Source organism: Schistocerca cancellata, chromosome 1, assembly GCF_023864275.1.
Source record: "Schistocerca cancellata isolate TAMUIC-IGC-003103 chromosome 1, iqSchCanc2.1, whole genome shotgun sequence".
NCBI classification, from domain to species: Eukaryota; Metazoa; Arthropoda; class Insecta; order Orthoptera; family Acrididae; genus Schistocerca; species Schistocerca cancellata.
This window is the reverse complement of record NC_064626.1, coordinates 395,266,895-395,288,531: the sequence shown is the minus strand read 5'-3', so window position 1 is coordinate 395,288,531 and position 21,637 is coordinate 395,266,895.

Genomic DNA, 21,637 nt, shown 5'->3' with positions numbered 1-21,637 from the left:
GTGTACGGCCAGTGTAGGAGATCGCTCCCCACACCATGATGCCGGGTGTTGGCCCTGTGTGCCTCGGTCGTATGCAGTCCTGATTGTGGCGCTCACCTGCACGGCGCCAAACACGCATACGACCATCATTGGCACCAAGGCAGAAGCGACTCTCATCGCTGAAGACGACACGTCTCCATTCGTCCCTCCATTCACGCCTGTCGCGACACCACTGGAGGCGGGCTGCACGATGTTGGGGCGTGAGCGGAAGACGGCCTAACGGTGTGCGGGACCGTAGTCCAGCTTCATGGAGACGGTTGCGAATGGTCCTCGCCGATACCCCAGGAGCAACAGTGTCCCTAATTTGCTGGGAAGTGGCGGTGCGGTCCCCTACGGCACTGCGTAGGATCCTACGGTCTTGGCGTGCATCCGTGCGTTGCTGCGGTCCGGTCCCAGGTCGACGGGCACGTGCACCTTCCGCCGACCACTGGCGACAACATCGATGTACTGTGGAGACCTCACGCCCCACGTGTTGAGCAATTCGGCGGTACGTCCACCCGGCCTCCCGCATGCCCGCTATACGCCCTCGCTCAAAGTCCGTCAACTGCACATACGGTTCACGTCCACGCTGTCGCGGCATGCTACCAGTGTTAAAGACTGCGATGGAGCTCCGTATGCCACGGCAAACTGGCTGACACTGACGGCGGCGGTGCACAAATGCTGCGCAGCTAGCGCCATTCGACGGCCAACACCGCGGTTCCTGGTGTGTCCGCTGTGCCGTGCGTGTGATCATTGCTTGTACAGCCCTCTCGCAGTGTCCGGAACAAGTATGGTGGGTCTGACACACCGGTGTCAATGTGTTCTTTTTTCCATTTCCAGGAGTGTAGATAGGTTGGTACCGGACTCCTGGTGTGCGGTTTCTCTCCCGAACTAAAAGCTCCTGTGACCGTCCTGTCTGGAATGTGTGTGTGTACGCCAGCCTCGAGTATTTTAACCACGGTGCGCTTACTTGTTATTTGCATATCGTTTACATGAATTCATACAATACTGACTTTATCTTATCGAGCTTGGGTTCGAACGAAGCGTCTTGATGTGCGGAATATGGCTGTGAGGGCGGAATATGTAAGCAATGAAAGTCAGGAGACCACGACGTCTTACAACGTTTCAAGTACCCATCAAGATCAGAACAGTGTTCTGTGTTGCTATAAGAGCATTATTTCGGAGCTAAGCGAATTCGAAAGTAGGAAAATAGTAGGTGCCACCCTAACTAAGGAAGTCGACTTGCTGTTCCAGTGGGACAGCAATATAAAATTTCACTGCCAACATAATAGAGTCTTTAAATAGTAAAGTGCCACCAACAGTAATTTTCTGTGACTTACCCAAAGCGTTTGATTGTGTAAACCATGACATAATGTTACAGACAAGACCGCTACGGTCGCAGGTTCGAATCCTGCCTCGGGCATGGATGTTTGTGATGTCCTTAGGTTAGTTAGGTTTAACTAGTTCTAAGTTCTAGGGGACTAAAGACCGCAGCAGTTGAGTCCCATAGTGCTCAGAGCCATTTGAACCATTTTTTTAATGTTACAGAAACTACAATTCTATGGTATAAATGGAACAGCATTGTGGTTCAATGGAACAGCACTGCAGAGCAGGAAGTAAAAACTTTCCTTATATGGTTTAAGTGATTTAAGGAAGTTTCCCACTTCAACTAACTGTCAAATTACGTGTTCCACCAGGTTCGATCATGGGTACCCTTCTGTTCTTGATATATGTGAATGACCTCTCTTCTTATCTGAAAGAAGAAGCAAATCTGACACTGTTTGCTGACGATACAAGCATCATTATTAATTCAGTAAAAGAAACCCCAATATAAAATGATACAAATAGTATCTTTGGGGTAGTTATTGATTGGTTTTCAGCGAAAAACACCGTACATCCAATCTTCTACTGTGAGGAGTACAGTTATTTTAATAAATATAACACTTTAACCGAAGTCCGTTGCCAGGATAGAGCATACTAACTTTTTGGGTGTACATATAGATGAGAATTTTAATTGGAACATTCATATTTTGGATCACCTAAAGCGACTGGGCTCAGAAACTTTTGCAATCAGAATAATTGCTAATTTTGAGAATATAGAAATTGGCAAGCTAACATGCTTTGCATGCTTTCACTCTCCGATGCCATACGTAATAATGTTTTGGAATAACTCAACACTTAGAAAGTGATTATAATAATGTGTGAGGCCCATAATTGTACATCTTGTACACATCTCTTTAAAGGTCGGGCATTCTTACAACAGCGTCACAGTAAATTTACTCAGTAACGAAATTTGCTCTTAAGAACATGGACCAGTCTAAAAACAACAGTGACATTCATGATTATAATGCCAGAAGAAAGAAAGACTTACACTGTTCTCTATTTAACCTGTCTTTGGCATAGAAAGGGGTAAAATATGCTGCTGTCAAACTTTTCGGTAAATTACCAGATGAAATAAAATGTCTGACAGACAAGAGTAATAGTTTTAAAAATAAATTGAAATAATATCTCCTTGACAACTCGTTCTACACTGTAGATGAATTCTTCAATAGGAGTAAATAAATCTGTAGTTATAATATGTGCATTTTGTACCATTTAAGGGATAGGGTAGGTAATAAAACATTTTAAGCTTTAAAAAACCATGACTCATGTGTGCATTTCTTATGCCTTTGACACGTTACTGTGAGACTTATCAATGGAATAGGTGACTAATGAACTAACTGTCAAGAGGCATCGAGTCGAAGAAGATCTGTACCGTGCATACAGGGGAAGCGCAGAAACATCATCTGCTAAGTCACAACGCAGACGAAAGTCTGTGTCTAGTGGTCATGATCACTGCAGAGGATTGCGACGAAACATAACAGGACGACAGCTGCAAAAGTCGCTGTGGAATTGAATGTCGCACTCACGAACCCTGTCAGCGTCAACACGACCTGAGGGCAACTCCAAAAGCAGAAAATTTCAAGGCGAGCTGGAATTCCAAAACCGCTCACCAGTGATGCAAACGCCCGTAACAGGAAGACGTGGCCCGAAGCGGTAGTGCCTCGACTACGGAAGAAAGTTTTTTCGCCAAATGGATCCTGTTGCACACTGTTTCCAACTTCTGGCCGAGTTTATTTGTCCCAAGAATGAAACACGGTGATGATGATGATGACTTTGTTTTAGGGGCGCTCAACTGTCAGGTCATCAGCACCCGTACAAAACCCCGTTTTTACATATTCCAATTTTTTTTTTCGCAGTCCACTCCAGCCACTGTCACGAATGACGATGACGATGAATTGATGACAATACAAATACCCAGTCCCCGGGCAGAGAAAACGGCGGCTCGGTGATGATTTGGGTATCAATACTGTGACATTCCAAGGTCTCTTTCTTCAAGGTCGCATTTCTGGCAATAGTTATATAGCAGTTCCATCCCATGGAACAATGTTTGCTGCCCAATGGTGATGCTGTGTTCCTAGACGACAAGGCCCCTGTCTGCACAGCTAGCATCGGCCAGGACTGGTTTCGTAAGCTCCAGGACGAATTGTCTTATCTCCCCTCGCCACCTCAGTCACCAGATCACAATTTTATTGAACCTTTGCGGTCTGTGATCGCTGCCCACATCCATCGTAGTTAACAGTATTTTACCCGAGGGGGGAGGAGGAGATCAGCGTTTAACGTCCCGTCGACTACGAGGTCATTACAGAAATGGTTCATGTGGCTCTGAGCACTATGGGACTTAACTTGGGACTTAACTTCTGAGGTCATCAGTCCCCTAGAACTTAGAACTACTTAAACCTAACTAACCTAAGGACATCACACACATCCATGCCCGAGGCAGGACTCGGACCTGCAACTGTAGCGGTCGCGCGGTTCCAGACTGTAGCGCCTATATCCGCTCGGCCACCCCGGCCGGCTAGGTCATTACAGACGGAGCACAATCCCGGATTAGGAAACGATGGGTAAGGAAATTGGCCGTCCCCTTTGAAAGGAACTATCCCGGCATTTTCATTATGGAAATGGTCGGACGTGGGTTTGAACCGACGTCCTCCCGAATGCGAACTTTGCAGGAAAAATGGTATGAGAACTCCTTCAAAGTTGTACGGGGCCCGTATTTGTCTATTCCGAGATTACTGGAATCTTTTACGAATGCCAGAGAGTTTCCTTCACCACATCAGGTATGGTAATGTGTTGTGTTTTTGGTCGTTAAGCTTTTTTATCTGGCCCCTTGATTTTGTACATACTGAATGGCAGATGAGTTTTCGCTCTGTAGTGGAGTGTGCACAGATTCGAAACTTCTTGACTGATTTAAGCTGCGTGCCAGACCAAGGGTCGGAACTGGGACTTCAGTCTTTAGCGTACGAATGCTCCACCCACTGAGCTATCCAAACACGATTCACGATCCGCTCTCACATTTTCACTTCCACCAGTACCTCATCTCCAGGATGTGGCGAGGCCATGTGTCCGCGACATGCTCTCTTCAAGCAGTGTTAGTCCCGTCAGTGACGCACGAGAGCTTCTGTGAAGTCTGGAAGGTAGAAGATGAGGTACTGGGGAAAGTAAAGCTGTGAGGACGGGTTCTGCCTGAGTCGTGCTTGTTTCCCATTTCCCCTGTCCCCCCCCCCTTACCACTGCTGTGTCACACGATGGAACTTCATGATTACAACTATCTCCTTTCTTGACTGTCCCTTCCTGCCGACTTCTGGTGTTGGAGACGCCGCGGCCAGGCCTGGTGTGGTCGACCCCTGGCCACACCGCCCCCTGACATGTTATCGAGTCGAAGATGCCCAACAAGTGCTCGTCATACATCGTCCCTGCGTTCCGTCCACTAACAAGGAAAGGTCAGTTTCCCCCATCTCTACTTTCTGACATATGCTGATTGGTTGTATTTTTGGGAAATAAAGTTTTCATGTTCACTTGGAAAAATAAGTCGGTAGAGCACGAAAGACGAAGATTCTGAGTTCGAGTCTCGATCGGGCACAAAGTTTTTATCTTGTCCATTATAATTATCCGGGCTGTTATGCCGTGGTCGGTTGATGAATGCTGTGGTGATTCCCAACGTTTCGTCTCCGACTGCGGGAGACATCTTCAAGGGGGTCCGTAGCTTGATGGAAGGTCCAACACACACACTGGCTCGCTACTGACTGTCTGTCAGGAAGTCTCATATCAGGTCACATTGCGCTGCAGACACAATATTTAATTCTGGCTAAGTACACTACTGATAATGGTGATAATAATAATAATAATAATAATAATAATAATAATGGCGATAAAAATAATAATAACAACAATAGTAATAATGTACCTCCAAACTAGGACGTTAGAGTATAGTACGGCTCAGAAACACTAACTTTCTTTACAGGAAAATAAACACTGACAACGTTGAGAAATAGGAACGCAAAGTCGAAGGAAATTTTCTATCCCCAGAACTTGTACACGAAGAAGACCGAGCCAGAAGCAAATAGGAAATCAAATACGATACAATTAACCATAGTGACATTAGAAACCGCAGGTCGCATTAAAAGAATACACTCCAGCAGATTTGCAAAACAAATAGTCCAGTTCTTTGACAACAACCAAAACGAACAGGAAGAAATGTATTGGAGAGATGAAAACTTACCTCAAATTCAAGGGCAACATCGGTCGCAAAATTTTTAATCGGTTTATTGTAGATGAGTTTCAGTTATTGTGTAGCTATCTTCAGTGCATTTATATCCAAGTCAGGATGACTGATCGTACATTGGCTGGAATTACAGCAAATGATATCCAAAACCTCCAAATGTTGATGTCCGAAACTAACAAATCTGAAATTCACAAACAGTAACTTGAACAAGAGGAAAAATCTAATCGAAGCAGGCTGGAACAACGTGGCCTGAAGAGAGAAAGAAAGCCAACAGGTAGAGAATGAAACAAATGACAGAAATGAAGACAAATGCCTGCCTCTAAGTACAGGATGGAGCAAATAAAAGTGTCCCGGAGAACAGAATTCGAAGAGAACACAGCATAGGAAAGAAAATACAGTACTAGCCTGACTATAACACATGTTGAAAGTGACCGCTTGTGGCACTTTGAGCCCCGGTGAGAAAGTTTCTGAAGGCGGGTAGAGGCTGGACTGCTGGAATTGCTGTAGTGTCTACCGAAATATTCTGCTGCAGTTCTTGAAGATTATTACGATTGTTGTGATCACCTTATACTCGAGGGCTCCCCACACAAAGCAATCGCACACAGACAGATCAGGTGACCTGGGTGGCCAGCTAGGGCCGCGAACAGACTTAACAGCTCAGACAGGGGTGAAGACTGTACATGTGCTCCTACGTTCGGCCCGGTGTATGGGCAGTTGCTCCATCTTGTTGGAAGCAACTGTAGGTCTCTTCCTTCTCCGTTGCCGGCCGGTGTGGCCAAGCGGTTCTAGGCGCTTCAGCCTGGAACTGCGCGACCGCTACGGTCGCAGGTTCGAATCCTGCCTCGGGCATGGATGTGTGTGATGTCCTTGGGTTAGTTAGGTTTAAGTAGTTCTAAGTTCTAGGGGACTGATGACCTCAGATGTTAAGTCCCATAGTGCTCAGAGCCAGCCTTCTCCGTTAATGCGACCATTCACATCCAGTCGTATCCACTCGTCCGGGCCACTTTCATTTTCCACACCTTGTACTTTGCGTAGTCCTAATTGGCTTATTCTCAAATAATAATAATAACGACTTCCGTCTTATTGTGCATGTGATATATGTAAAAGTGGTTGACACAAGGACAACGTCCACTGAAATGAAATGATCGTGCAATAGCAGACTTCTTAGTGAGGTGGGAAAAGCTGTTACTTGAGAATGGTGTACCAGACCGAAATAGGAAACTCATACATTTGATAATACTAGTGTCATTTCTCCTTCCGTAAGCTATGTGACCTCCGTGCTCCGTTATTGTTCACTCTTTTTTTTAAGACCTTCGCGTAAACCCGGAATAGCCATCGAGGCCCAGCTCTCTGAAGTGCAGGAGGAAATCTTTCTCGAGTGTGGCGTTGCAGCGCCGCCGCACCCTGCCCCGGCAGTGAATCACGGCTGCTGTGTACTGCAGTATGCGAGACTGGGTAAGTTTACGTGGGCAACGGGCGCCTCCGTGAGTCACGGAACATATTTGGACCCGGACACAACGGCGCCCCCTGCTGTTGCAGTGTCAGCGCTGACTTAACGGGGAGGTGTCACCCGGCTGTGATTCAGACCCTCCAACCGACTCCGGGAAGGAAGAAAGAGAAGCAATAAGAGCCCGAGGTTGTCTTTTTGATGGCGGAGGCCAACCAGCTTTCTTGCGCTCAGAAAAGAATGTTCCGCGCAGTTGTTGACAGAAACGACGACGTTTGTAGGACTGTGTCAGACAATTCATCTAATTAGCGGTGCATAATAGAAAGAAGAAATTGGAGACATTTATTCTTTGCAAAACTGTCTGATCCGACTTTGATTAGTCTTACGTGCGATCGAAATCATAGCAAGGTGATAGTTTTCGAGGCACCTACATTCGGTGCATTGTCTTGCTACACCCTGATCCGAAGAAAACGTTTAATCATTTTACTGTACAGTGTATCGAGATATTTTCTTCTTATGTGGACACTCGCGAAGTAGTAAGCCATTACTAAGAACAGAAACTTTCAGGGGATTTGTGTTGCAGATGACGCAGAATATAGAAATATTCAAATGAAACTATATGTTTCCAGAGACTTTTTCAAGTCTCAAACATGTATGATGTAATATGCAGACTGAAGCGACGAATGAAAATTTGTATCAAGGCCAGGATTCGAACCCGGATCTATTGCTCACTCGACAGATTCCCTTAGCACTACGCCACCCTGTCACAGTGGTTTTACATCACTGCACGGACTACCCTAGAACATCTCCCTCCTCAATAAAAATGGAAATAGTATTCGAATTAAATTACACAAGGTGCGCAGAAGAGTAATGCCTCCGAATTTTTTGTGAAAACCCTTAAAGCTGGTTAAATGAAACAAACATTCTACATTATTGGTTCAAATGGCTCTGAGCACTATGGGACTTAACATCTGTGGTCATCAGTTCCCTAGAACTTAGAACTACTTAAACCTAACTAACCTAAGGACATCACACACATCCATGCCCGAGGCAGGATTCGAACCTGCGACCGTAGCAGTCGCGCGGTTCCGGACTGAGCGCCTAGAACCGCTAGACCACCGCGGCCGGCCATTCTACATTATTCTTTGTGCCTACATATTTGCAGCCCTCTGCCATTAAACGGCTCCGAATCGTAGCGTGCAAGATGGCGGTATGCAACGCAGCCATGTCGGTGCGTGAGAAACACGGTGCTGTAGTCATTTCGAATTTGAAGAGTTCGCCCACGCATGGAGCACAGTCTCTTTCAGCACGACAATGCTAGAACTCTACAACAATCCAACATCTTGGGTTGACTGTCAACGAGATCTTCCATACAATGCCGAATTGACCCATCCGATTTTCATCTGTTTCCAAAACTTAAAGAACACCTTCGAGGACTTTACTTCGATACTGATGAAGCGGTGCAAGCAGAGATGACGCTGTGACTCCGTCAAAAAATCTCAAACATTCTACAGTGATGGTATCGACAGGGTGACTATATTGAGAAATATATACGCCTAGACATGGAGAATAAACATGTAAAACGTCAATAGCGTTTGTTTAAAAAGCTTTAACAGTTTTCACACACAGAATTCGGAGTCATTACTTTTCAGCACGCCCTCCAATATAGCATGTCTTCCGAGTAAAAACGACTTCCATGATGAGTCGTAATAAAGATTTGAATTCCAGGAGATTTTAGCGAAAAGTTACCTTTATTTATACCCAGAAAAAAGGGGCTGCTTCCTTGGTTAATACTTGCTACTGGGCACTAGGCTGTGGTCTAAGACGTATTCCTGTGCCTGTTGTCTAACGTTTCGCCTCCTAGTTCTGGAGACATTATCAGAGGCTAAAAAGAATCGGGAGTTAACAGTTTCAAATTTAAACATGCTGAGGAATGTGAACTGGTTGTACTTATCCACGCAACGGTCGGATTGTGACGTCATCAGACTACTACCTACGATCGAGGAATGGCGCCGAAGCGTTTTATTGAGCTTGTAGCGGGGGAGAGTTGGCGCTGTTATTTAGCAGTAAGGCCGACAACTTGCGCGATTATTTGAACGTTCCTCGTCACACCAGAAGTATTATAAAACGTTCCGTACATGCGGTCAGGTGAACACGGGAAATACAAATAGCAGTATTATGAGCCGGATTTAGGAACACTAGAGCAACTGTCGTCTGGGAAAACGGATAAATCGACAGTGTCAGATCATGAACTTAGACCAGAGGACCATCAAATTCGTTTCTCTGATGGTATCGTACATAGGGGCCATAGAAAATCAAACCACACAGATAATTTAAGAGAAAAGAAGGATGATTGAAATTGGACTCAGTGAGGACCTTAGTGCTAAATAAAGCCAACAGCTCGGTAATCCACGTCGGTGCGTGTCCGCCATTTTAGGACGTGACGAGCCGACCGTTGTGTGACTACGTAGGAACAGTTCGGCTTGCTGAGCTTCTTTAAGTTTAAAACTCCTATCTGAACCTTTATAGCCTGTGATGTCGTCTTCAGCATGAGGACGCGAAACGTTAGGCAGAGAGAGAGAGAGATGCTATGGACCACGGCCTAATGCCCATAAAAGGAAATCACTAAGAAAGCGTACACAGGCCGCGAAAGCCTACATTTTGATGGTAACAATTTTGTTAAAATAATGAATAAACTAAATACGCAGTCGCCAATCAATAGAAATTATTTGATTGAACGGGGCTTGCGCTTTTAGGGGAGAGACGGAAAGCATCAAGATTTACGGTATTCTTCTGTAGTTAGAGGTAAAACTTGAAACATGTTGCTTTGGATATGTTGTTTGGATATGTTGTTTGGCTGGCTTTGTTAGCACTGCCTGTGAAAATGTATTTCAGCGTTAGACAATGGTTCCTTACCTCCTTGCATGGTTCTTGAACATTCAATCCTGTAGCTAAAAAAAAAAAATAATACACACTACTCTTCATCATGTATTGAGAGGACAATATTAGTTTTTAACGTCGTTGCATTCCTCACAGTAGTTGATTCATACCGGCCTCATGGCATGCTGAACATGGGCGTACTGATTCTTCAACATTCTTTCCGACACTAAAGTTAGGCTTCGAGGGTGGCAGGTAATTCACTTTTGGTATTGGAACACGTGGTCCCGGGTTCGATTCCCAGGCCAGGTTGCGGATTTTCCTCTGCCCGGGGACTGGGTGTTTGTGTTGCCCTCATGATTTCATCATCATCATCATCATCCGTGATAGTGGCTGGATTGGACTAAGTAAAGAATTGGAGTGTGGAAAAATTGGGACTTTGTACAGGCACTGATGACGTCGCAGTTGAGCGCCCCACAAACCTAACATCAGCGTCATCATTTTTGGTACATTCTAAGGCTCCATAATAATGGCTCTTTTTTTAATAGTCAGAAGGAAGAACTTTAATTTGTTGGTTCCAGGTTACAGAATTACACCATACTTTCAGCTCAGTGGTCAAGAATCGTTTGCTGCCAAGGCAATAAAGTGAGGAGGTGATACATCAAATTAGAGTCACAGCTTTCTACCGGGACCAAAGGCACTTGCGACAACAGCTCGAGACTCCCATCAACTGACATCATGTTCTTTCATCCGGTAAGTGGGACTTATGGTATTAGGATGGAAAAAATGAATGGACAGATATAGCGAAGAAGGTAGAAAGACTAGCGCCTTAGTGCCCCGTACACGAGGTACGGAATAAACATCCATTTGGTTTAAACGATTACGGGAAACAATGTAAAACTCGACTAGATAAAAAAAAAGAAACGCGCTTCACTTTAAAAAATATTTGTTTTTGTATCTCTAATAGAATTACATTAAAATACTTAATTGACATACGAGTGTTCACGCCAATAAGAAGTGAAGGCGTAAAGCAACAGAAAACCGCACGTTCCAATTAAGCAACAACAGCATTAAACATATGAATACCTACCCGTTTTAGTCAAGCTGCATGGACTGTATAGCGCTTCACTGTGCACCACAGTGACGGTGACTGATTTTAGTGAGACGGGTTAGGGGTGAGCGGGGGCGGGGAGAGGAGGGGAAGAGGGTTGTAGATGAACTCAATAATGGCAGGATTACACGTACGCTGTGTACGAACAAATTAGTAGTTGGGGATCTTCTGCTGTTATCGCAGGACATTGTCATAGAATCTCCAATCCATTTCATAGAACCGTTAGACCATAGCCATCATTATCATAAATATCGCTTTGTCTTCTCCTCTCGGCCCGCCCGATACCTGAATGGTCAGCTCGGCGGTCTGTCACGCCAAGGGGCCTGGGTTCGATTCCCGGCTGGGTCGGAGATTTTCTCCGTTCAGGGACTGGGTGTTGTGTTGTCCTCATTATCATTTCATCATCATGGAAGGCAACGGGAAATCACCACTAGAATCACTTCCCTAGCCGCTCATGTGGTGGACCTCTCTGACGAGGCTTCCCCCATGGCAAGGCCTGCCATAAGGCAGAACACAAAGCTTTTGAGTTTTCTCCTCTCGCACCTTCAATCCAGAGGCGGTGCAGAGCCAAGACAGACTGACCACCTTGCATGCCTGTGTGCCAGTCAGTAACTGAGCTCCTCTCTCTGCAACCTGTCGCCTTTGTTTGCTCCTGTATTATTCGCCCGCTGCTGTGAGTGATAACGGAAGACTACAGCTTTCATGAACTATTCCACTTGTTCGAGCTGTCTCTAATAACATCGACGTCGACTGGATTCCAACCTTCCTCTTTCCCTTTGCTTCTCCGCATTTAATAGACTGATGGATCTGCAAAGAAAAACAAATCAGCAACTCCTTGTCATCGACTGGTTTAGTGGTCGTTTACGGTTCGCAAATAATGAAGAACTGTATTAAAAATTTTCTCTTGATGGTGATCACGAGGTAAGGTGAAAAACACATCTGACGTTTCTTTAGTCTTTACCGAAGCATTGGAGTTATGCTAGTAGAGGAACCTAGGGGGGAAAAAAACCTGCTTCTCCAACCATTAGCTTAGCGAAAAGATAGAGATAACAGTCCTAAACATATACGACGCGAGAACCACTCTGCTGATAATAGGAAATTCTTGAACACTCTAGCGTAAAAACGCAGTCTTGGCTCTCAAGCGAAATTACTGAATGAAATAAGGGGAAAAAGAAAATGTGTAATAGGCATCCTACCAATGACTTACCTATGTAAATGGAGGTGTGAGAGGAGTAAAGAGGTCACCAGGTTGTATCAGTTCGTTAACTAGACAATTGCGTAGAATTAAATTGATGCTTCAGTTTACGTACTGTTCCATAATGATCTAACTACCAATCACCAGCCGTATTTTGAAGCCCATCGATTACTGGCTGTGGTACATTCCTGTCTATGAATGATTTTGTGTGTATATGTACGTCAGAGAAAGGGAAGGTGGGATTCGGGGGGGGGGGGGGGGTCCTATTATCGTAATCTAAGGAAGGAAGGAAGGAAGGAAAATTTGGTGTAACGTCCCTATTGTAATGGGACAAAACAAAACGCAGTTAGCCGGCCGCGGTGGTCTAGCGGTTCTAGGCGCTCAGTCTGGAACCGCGCGACTGCTACGGTCGCAGGTTCGAATCCTGCCTCGGGCATGGATGCGTGTGATGTCCTTAGGTTGGTTATGTTTAAGTAGTTCTAAGTTCTAGGGGACTGATGACCACAGATGTTAAGTCCCATAGTGCTCAGAGCCATTTGAACCATTTGAACCAAAACGCAGTTAGCCTATCTCATAACACAGACATATGTATAATATATGAAGGTCCGTTTCGAAGACTTATACCTCAAGAATAAAAATTGTATTCGCAGTAACAATCGCATTTTTGCTCATTTAGTAGTTGTTGTTACCAGTTTCTACCGGTGGTCATCTTCATATAACCCTGCCCTCCATTCGGAGCATAATCTGATCACTTCTGTTGTCAGCATTTTTCACTGCGGTGGAATCTTCTCACAAAATTTCAGTCACCAACTTTCTCCTCCGAATGCGAAAATATTTTGTCGTCGCCGACTTACACAGGGAGAAACGATCATCATAACAAAATAAGGAAAATTAGAGCTCGCACAGAAAGATATAGGTGCTCGTTTCTTCCTCTCACTGTTCGAAACTGGAATAATAGGAAATCATTGTAAAGGTGTTCGATGACCCCTCTGCCAGGCACTTATGTGTGATCTGCAGGGTATCGATGTAAATGTAGTTAAAGCACAGATTCCACAGCCATCTGTTGTAATCTGGTTACATATGACTACACTGAATATATCCCGTTGTTCGGTAGAAACTAATGTGATCAGAATCCGATCAGCACCATCAGTGTCCACTTATGAACATTATTTGCTAGACGACTGTGAACAGAAAGCGGGTTCTAGGAGATAGAGAGCAAACTTGCAGTATATGAAGATTATTATATTTGCAAATTGGTAAGAGATGAACGAGTTAAACTCTATTGTGACTGCAAAGGCTTTTACCCATTCAGTCGTTGACCAATCTCGTGTGGCAATAGAAGATAGTAAAAGGAATGCTGAAGTTTTATATTCAGCATAGAATAAATCATTCACATAGGATCGTACAAACATATCGACGTTTGACAGTAGAGAGACTACCCTATGGAGGATGTAGTAATAGGCATACCTGCCGTTAAGAAGCTACTGAAAGAGCTATAAACAAATAAGTCATCAGGTCCAGATGGAATCCCATTTCGTTGTTTCAAAGAGTGCTCTACGCCACTGGCCCCTTACGTAGCCTGCATTTCTCGCAAATGCCTCGCCTAGTGCGAAGTCCCAAGCGACTGAAAAATCAAAATAAAATAAAACCGAACTCGTAAGAATTGTAGACCAGTACGCTTAACATCGGTCTGCTGCAGAGTTCTCAGTTTGAATACAATGAAGTTCCTTAAGAGGGCACGAATCAGCACGGATTCAGAAAGGATCGCTCATGAGAAACTCAGCTTGCCCTATTCTCATTTTACCTGCTGCGTAACAAGGATGAAGGACAACAGGTAGATACAATATTTCTAGATTTCCGAAAAGCGTTTGACACATTGCTCAAGTGCAGACTGTTAACGAATATGCGAGCATGCGTAATACGTACCCAGATAGACTTCTTAATAGAACCTAGTAGGTTGTCCTCGATGGCGAGTGTTCATCAGAGACATGGGTGTGATAGGACCGTTGTTATTTTCTATGTACATAAATGATCTGACGAATAGTGTGAACAGCAATCTGCGGCTGTTTTGCCGATGATACTGCAGTGTACGGGTAAGTGCCATCGTTGGGCGCCTGCAGGAGGATACAAGATGGCTTAGGGAAATTTTCTACTTGTTGTAATCAATGGGAACTTGCTCTTAAAGTAGAAAAACAATCCTGTAACGTTCGAATACATTATTTGTAACGTGCTGCTTGACACAGTCGAATCTTAATGTTGCAAAATGATTTGAAATGGAACGAGCGTGTAACGAATGTAGTAGGGAAGGAAAATAGTCGACTTCGGTTCACTGGAAGAATTTTAGAAATGTGTGGGTCGTCTGTAAAGGAGACCGCGTATAGAACAACAGTGCCAATCGTTCTTGAGTATTGCACCAGTCTTTGGGATCAGCACCATCGAAGCAGTTCAGAGGTGGACTGCCAGAATTGTTACCGGTAGGTTTGATCTACAAGCAAGTGTTACGCAGATGCTCCGGGAACGCAAACGGGTATCCCTGGAAGAAAGATGACGTTATTTTGCGAAGCACCACTGAGAATATTTTGAGAACCGGCATTTGAAGCTAACTGTAGAACGATTCTACTGCAGAAAAAGTACACTTCGCGTAAGGACCACAAAGATAAGAGAAATTAGGGCTCTTACGGAGAAATATAGGGACACTCCTGGTTTTGGGGTGGCGTCTTTGATTCATAATCAAATTGTCTTCAGTCCCAGGTTCGAATTCCGCCACTGCTTAAACTTTGATTAATAATCACCATTGGCGGCCAACGTCTTCCGGCATAAGAAGTCACCCTCATTCTGTCAACGGCCTTGCCAAAGAGGGCAGGTGAGTGGACAGAGGTTCAGGGCACTATCTTGTCCTAGGGGTGGGAAACTGCCTATAAAGGCGGAAGAATCAACAAAGATCAACGCCATGAGGATGCAGAAGGCAATAAAAACCACTGCATTAAAGACACGTTACATGAATCCACAGGACATGTGACCTGTTATTGAAGAAATGTCAAGATGATCTCTCCTTTGACAAAAGATTCCGGAATAGACCCCCATTCCGATCTCCGAGAGGAGGACTGCCAAGGGAAAGGTTACCATGAGAAAAAGATTGAGTAAGCAAGGAAATAATAACGTTCTATCAGTCAGGGCGTGGAACCTCAGAAACTTGAACGTGGTAGGGAAACTAGAAAATCTGAAAAGGGAAATGCTAAGGCTGAATCTAGATATAGTAGGGGTCAGTGAAGTGGAGAGGAAAGAAAAGGATTTCTGGTCAGATGAGTATAGGATAATATCAAAGCAGCAAAAAATGGTATAACCGTAGTAGGATTAGTTATGAATAGGAAGGTAGGGCAGAGAGTGTGTTACTGTGAACAGTTCAGTGATAGAGCAAACCAACACCGACAATGATAGTTGAGGTATACATGCGGACGTTGCAAGCTGAAGATGAAAAGACAGAGAAAGTGTATGAGGATATTGAAAAGGTAATACAATATGTAAAGGCAGATGAAAACCTAATAGTCATGGGGGACTGGAATGAAGATGTAGGGGAAGCAGTAAAGTCAAAGTTACAGGAGAATATGAGCTTGGGACAAGGAATGATAGAGGAGAAAGATTAATTGAGTTCTGTAATAAAGTTCAGCTAAATAGCGAATAATCTGTTCAAGAATCACAAGAGCGGAAGGTTTACTTGAAAAAAGCCGCGTGATACGGGAAGATTTCAGATTGATTACATCATGGTTAGACAGAGATTCCGAAATCAGACACTGGATTGTGAGGCGTACCCAGGAGCAGATACAGACTCAGATCAACACATAGTAGAGATGATGAGTAGGCTGAAGTTTAAGACATTGGCCAGGAAGAATCAATACACAAAGAAGTTGGATACGGAAGTACTAAGGAATGAAGAGAGACGCTTGAAGTTCTCTAAGGCTATACATACAGCAATAAGGAATAGCTCAATAGGCAGTACAGTTGAAGAGGAATGGACTTCTCTAAAAAGGGCCATCACAGAAGTTGTTAAGAAAAACATAGGTACAAAGAAGGTAACTGCGAAGAAACCATGGATAAAAGATGGAATAGTTCATTTGATCGATGAAAGAAGGATGTACGAAAATATTCCGGGAAACTCAGGAATACAGAAATACAAGTCGCTGAGGAATGAAATAAATAGGAAATACCGGGCAGCTAAGATGAAATGGCTGCATGAAAAAAGTGAAGAAGTCGAAAAAGAAATGATTGTCCGAAGGTCAGACTCAGCATACAGGAAAGCCAAAACAACCTTAGGTGACCTTAAAAGTTAATGTGATAACATTAAGAGCGCAACGAGAATTCCACTGTTAAAAGCAGATGAGAGATCGGATAGGTGGAAAGAATACATTGAAAGCCGCTATGAGGCGCAAGATTTGTCTGATGTGATAGAAGAAGAAACAGGAGTCGATTTAGAAGAGATAGGGGACCCAGTAATATAATCAGAATTTAAAAGAGCTTTGGAGGACTTAAGGTAAAATACGATAGAGGAGATAGATAACATTCCATCAGAATTTCTAAAATCGTTGGGGGAAGTGGCAACAAAACGATTAATCACTTTGGTGTGTAGAATGTAAGAGTCTGGCGACATACCAGCTGACTTCCAGAAAAACATCATCCACGCAATTCCGAAGACAGCAAGAGCTGACAAGTGCCAGAATTATCGCACGATCAGCTTAAGAGCTCATACATTCAAGTTGCTGGCGAGGATAATATACAGAAGAACGGAAAAGAAAATTGAGGATGCGCTATATGACGATCATTTGGCTTTAGGATAGGTAAATGCACGAGAGAGGCCATTCTGACGTTACGGTTAATAACGGAAGCAAGACTAAAGAAAAATCAAGACACGTTCATGGGATTTGTCGGCCTGGAAAAATCGTTCGACAATGTAAAATGGTGCAACATGTTCGATATTCTGAGAAAAATAGGGGTAAGCTGTAGGGAGAGACGGGTCATATACAATATGCACAACAGCCAAGAGGGAATAATAAGAATGAACGACCAAGATCGATGTGCTCGTATTAAAATAGGTGTAAGACAAAGATGTAGTGTTTCGCGCCCCCCCCCCCCCCCAAGTGTCTCAGTTTGTACATCGAGGAACCAATGATGTGAAATAAAAGAAAGGTTCAGGAGTGTAATTAAAATTCAAAGGATATCACTGATACTTTTCGCTGATGACATTGCTATCCTGAATGAAAGTGGAGAAGAATAACATGATCGCTGAAGGGAATGAACAGTTTAATGAGTACAGAATAAGGATTGAGAGTAAATCGAAGAAATACGAAGGTAATGAAACGTAGTAAAAATGAGAACAGCGAGAAAATTGATATTAGGATCAATGGTCACGAGGTAGATGAAGTTAAGGAATTCTGCTACCCAGGCAGTAAAATAACCAATGAATGATGGAGCAAGGAGGACATAAAAAAAGGGAGCTCTGAGCACTATGGGACTCAACATCTTAGGTCATCAGTCCCCTAGAACTTAGAACTACTTAAACCTAACTAACCTAAGGAGATCACACACATCCATGCCCGAGGCAGGATTCGAACCTGCGACAGTAGCGGTCGCGCGGTTCCAGACTGTAGCGCCTAGAACCGCTCGACCACTCCGGCCGTCGGACATCAAAAGCAGACTAGCAATGGTGAAAAGGGCATTCCTGGCCAAAAGAATTCTACTAATATCAAATAATCGGCCTTAGTTTGACGAAGAAATTTCTGAGAATATACGTCTGTGGTAGTGCATTGTATGGTAGTGGAACATGGACTGTGAGAAAACCGGGATGGAACAGAATTGAAGCATTCGAGATGTGTAGCTACAGACGAATGTTGAAATTTAGGCGGACTTATAAAGTAAGGAATGAGGAGGTTCTGTGCAGAATCGGAAGGAAAGGAATATGTGGTAAACACTGATCAGAAGAAGGGCCAGGATGATGGGACAGCTGTTAAGACATGGTAATAGAGGGAGCTGTAGAAGGCAAAAACTGTAGAGGGAGGAATAGATTGGAATACATGGAGCAAATAATAGAGGACGCAGGTTGCATGTGGTACTGTGAGATGAAGAGGTTAGCGCAGCAGAGGAATTCGTGGCGGGCTGCATCAAACCAGTCAGGAGACTGATGACCCACAGAAAAAAAAGATGGAGACATATAGACAGTCGTTTTCCCCTCACTTTAACTGCGAGTGGTGGAGCAAAGGGAATGATTACTAGAGGTACGAGTTCGCCAAGCTTACGGAGTGTGTATGCAGATGTATAGAAAATTTCTTTTCATGAAACGATGTTGTTGTTGTTGTTGTTGTTGTTGTGGTCTTCAGTCCTGAGACTGGTCTGATGCTGAGCTCTCCATGCTACTCTATCCTGAGCAAGCTTCTTCATCTCCCAGTACCTACTGCAACCTACATCCCTCTGAATCTGGTTAGTGTATTCATCTCTTGGTCTCCCTCTACGATTTTTACCCTCCACGCTGCCCTCCAATACTAAATTGGTGATCCCTTGATGCCTCAGAACACGTCCTACCAACCGATCCCTTCTTCTAGTCAAGTTGTGCCACAAATTTCCGTTCTCCCCAATTCTACTCAATACCTCCTCGTTAGTTATGTGATCTACCCATCTAATCTTCGATAGGATTTCGAAATGTACCTTGAAACAAACTACTGTTAGAGGAAACGGTAGATGGTTTGTTCCGAAGTGATATACAATTTGCGAAGTCACGAACTCTTAGAGCTGCAGCTTCAATTTAGTTATTGTGGCGAAGACAACAAATCCCGGAGGCTGCGGCAGCGGCGGCGCCAGCTCGGTCCATATTTGGGTAAGTGGGCAGCTGCCAACTTTTTTCTGGACGCAGTGGGCAGGAGAAAATTATCAGGCGACGCGACGGCAGCTGCGCTGCACGCCGCACACTTTCCCCCCTGCGAGGGAGGCTCGGCGGGCTGCGCCCAGCTCCGGAGCGTGTTTAATCTTCATCCATCAACTTCAATTCCGGCCGCTGCCGTGTCTCCGGGAGAGCGGCCGAACGCAATTTGTTGCGGATAGCGGATAGTGGGTAGCCCAGTGCTGGAGCGGCCGCGGTCGCTCGCCCACTCCTTACCCGAGTTACATGTGCGTCATTTTCTTCCTAATTTATTGTCTTCTGCCTCGTAGACCTGAAGCGTTCCTTTGTCCTGCTGAAAGTCTGCGGGGTGCTGTAGCCGCTGTTAAGAGACGCCGGCACACGTATCATATCTAATCTATCACGAGCGTTTTTTAATCGTTACAGAAAGTATACTAAAGTTGATCGATGAAAGAAGGAAGTACCAAAATGTTCAGAGAAATTCAGGAATACTGAAATATACCTCACTAGGAATGAAATAAACAGAAAAAGCAGGGAAGCTAAGGGGAAAAGGCTGCATGAAAAATCAGCAGGAATCGAAAAAGAAACGATCGTCGGAAGGACTGACTCAGCATACAGAAAAATCAAAACAATCTTCGGTGAAATTAAAATCAAGGATGGTAACATTAAGATCGCAATGGGATTTTAACAGTTAACTGAAGAGGAGAGAGCGAATAGGTGGAAAAAGTACACTGAAGGCCTCTGTGAAGGAGGAGACTTGTCCGATGACGTGACACAAGAAGAAACAGAAATCGATCTAGAAGAGGCACTCTCTCCAGCCGTCACCATGGAGGTTTAATGGTCTGATCGAAACCGGTCACCCGCTGAATAAATTTCAAATTTTAATAACTTACATACGATCCTAGACTGCTTTTACTTAAAAAAAAACTTTTATTCTAATTTTGATGGCTATTTCCCAGGTATACTGTTCCAAAAGGTGCTGACGTTATTTCTCTGTTTCTTTAAGCTTCCTAAAAAATCCTTGAATTTCTAGTCTGAATTTGTCTCTGTTGATTAACGTCTCCTGTTCAATCCGCACTTCTATGTCCTCTTTGTCTCGCCTTCCCGCCCATTTTCTTTGCCGGTTTCTCTGTTTTGAAAGACTATGTGGATCGTCCTTGTTAATCTGTCTTTCTCCATTCTCTAGAGGATGTCCGTAGTGTGTAATACTTCTTCTCCTGATATTGTCTGTAGTTTTTATTTATTATCTTTTGATTTCAAGACCATACAGACACCCATTAGCAACAACTGCCTCATTTCTCTGTCATCTACGTTGCAAAGAAAAATAATTTGTGATAAAAGGAATATTATCTTCATAAAGCCTGCCGGGGTGGCCGAGAGGTACTAGATGCTTCAGTCTGGAACCGCGCGACCGCTACGGTCGCAGGTTCGAATCCTGCCTCGGGCAGGGATGTGTGTGATGGCCTTAGGTTAGTTAGGTTTAAGTAGTTCTAACTTCTAGGTGACTGATGACCTCAGATGTTAAGTCCCATAGTGCTCAGAGCCATTTGAACCATTTTTATCTTCATAAAACTTATATGTATACACTAATCTTTATGTATTCGATTTGTCTTCAGACGTAGCAGGCAAATGCGATCAGTCCTTCAGGCAATACACCAATACACTACTTCGTTTAGGCTTTCCTTCTCTCTCTCTCTCTCTCTCTCTCTCTCTCTCTCTCTCTCTCTCTCTCTAGAGAGACCGGCAACAGGAGAGACAGGGCACGGAAACGAATGCACTCCTTATACAGTGTGCGAAAAATAAACAGGCTTAAAAACTATGTCGTGCACCTTAAGATAGTCGATACAGCTTACATCATCTGTCCCGGGAACGGATGGCGTGAGTTGGGTCGCTTGTCTCACGGTATATGAATTTTTAAGTTGGTGCGTAAATAGGTTGCGTTTTTGTTTTGCATGTTGGTGTTTCGGTTGCTATGAGTTTATTTATCGATTGTCATTACTTATTTTTAGTTCACTGTTTGTCATCTGGAGAGTCTGTGGAGCTGTGGAGTGCTAAGTGGAGAAATCGGAGGACTGCCAATATATTCTTCCGTCTGAGTTCAATAGAGGAATGATGAAAGTGGAGGCACCATGTATGGTTCAGAATGGTTCAAATGGCTCTAAGCACTATGGGAGGTCATCAGTCGCCTAGACTTAGAACTACTTAAACCTAACTAACCTAAGGACATTACACACATGCATGCCCGAGGCAGGATTCGAACCTGCGACCTCAGCATCCGCCCGGTTCCGGCCTGAAGCGCTTAGAACCGCTCGGTCACCGCGGCCGGCCACCATGTATGGGAATAACGCCATTAGACAGCGCACTGCAAGAAAATTGTACTCTCGTTTTATGAGGATCGTTTTGACATTAGTGATTCTCCACGTTCAGGGAGATGATCTGGGTTTGATGAAGACTGCGTAAACGCGTTAATCCACAGTGAGCCACTTGAGTGTACTCGAGAA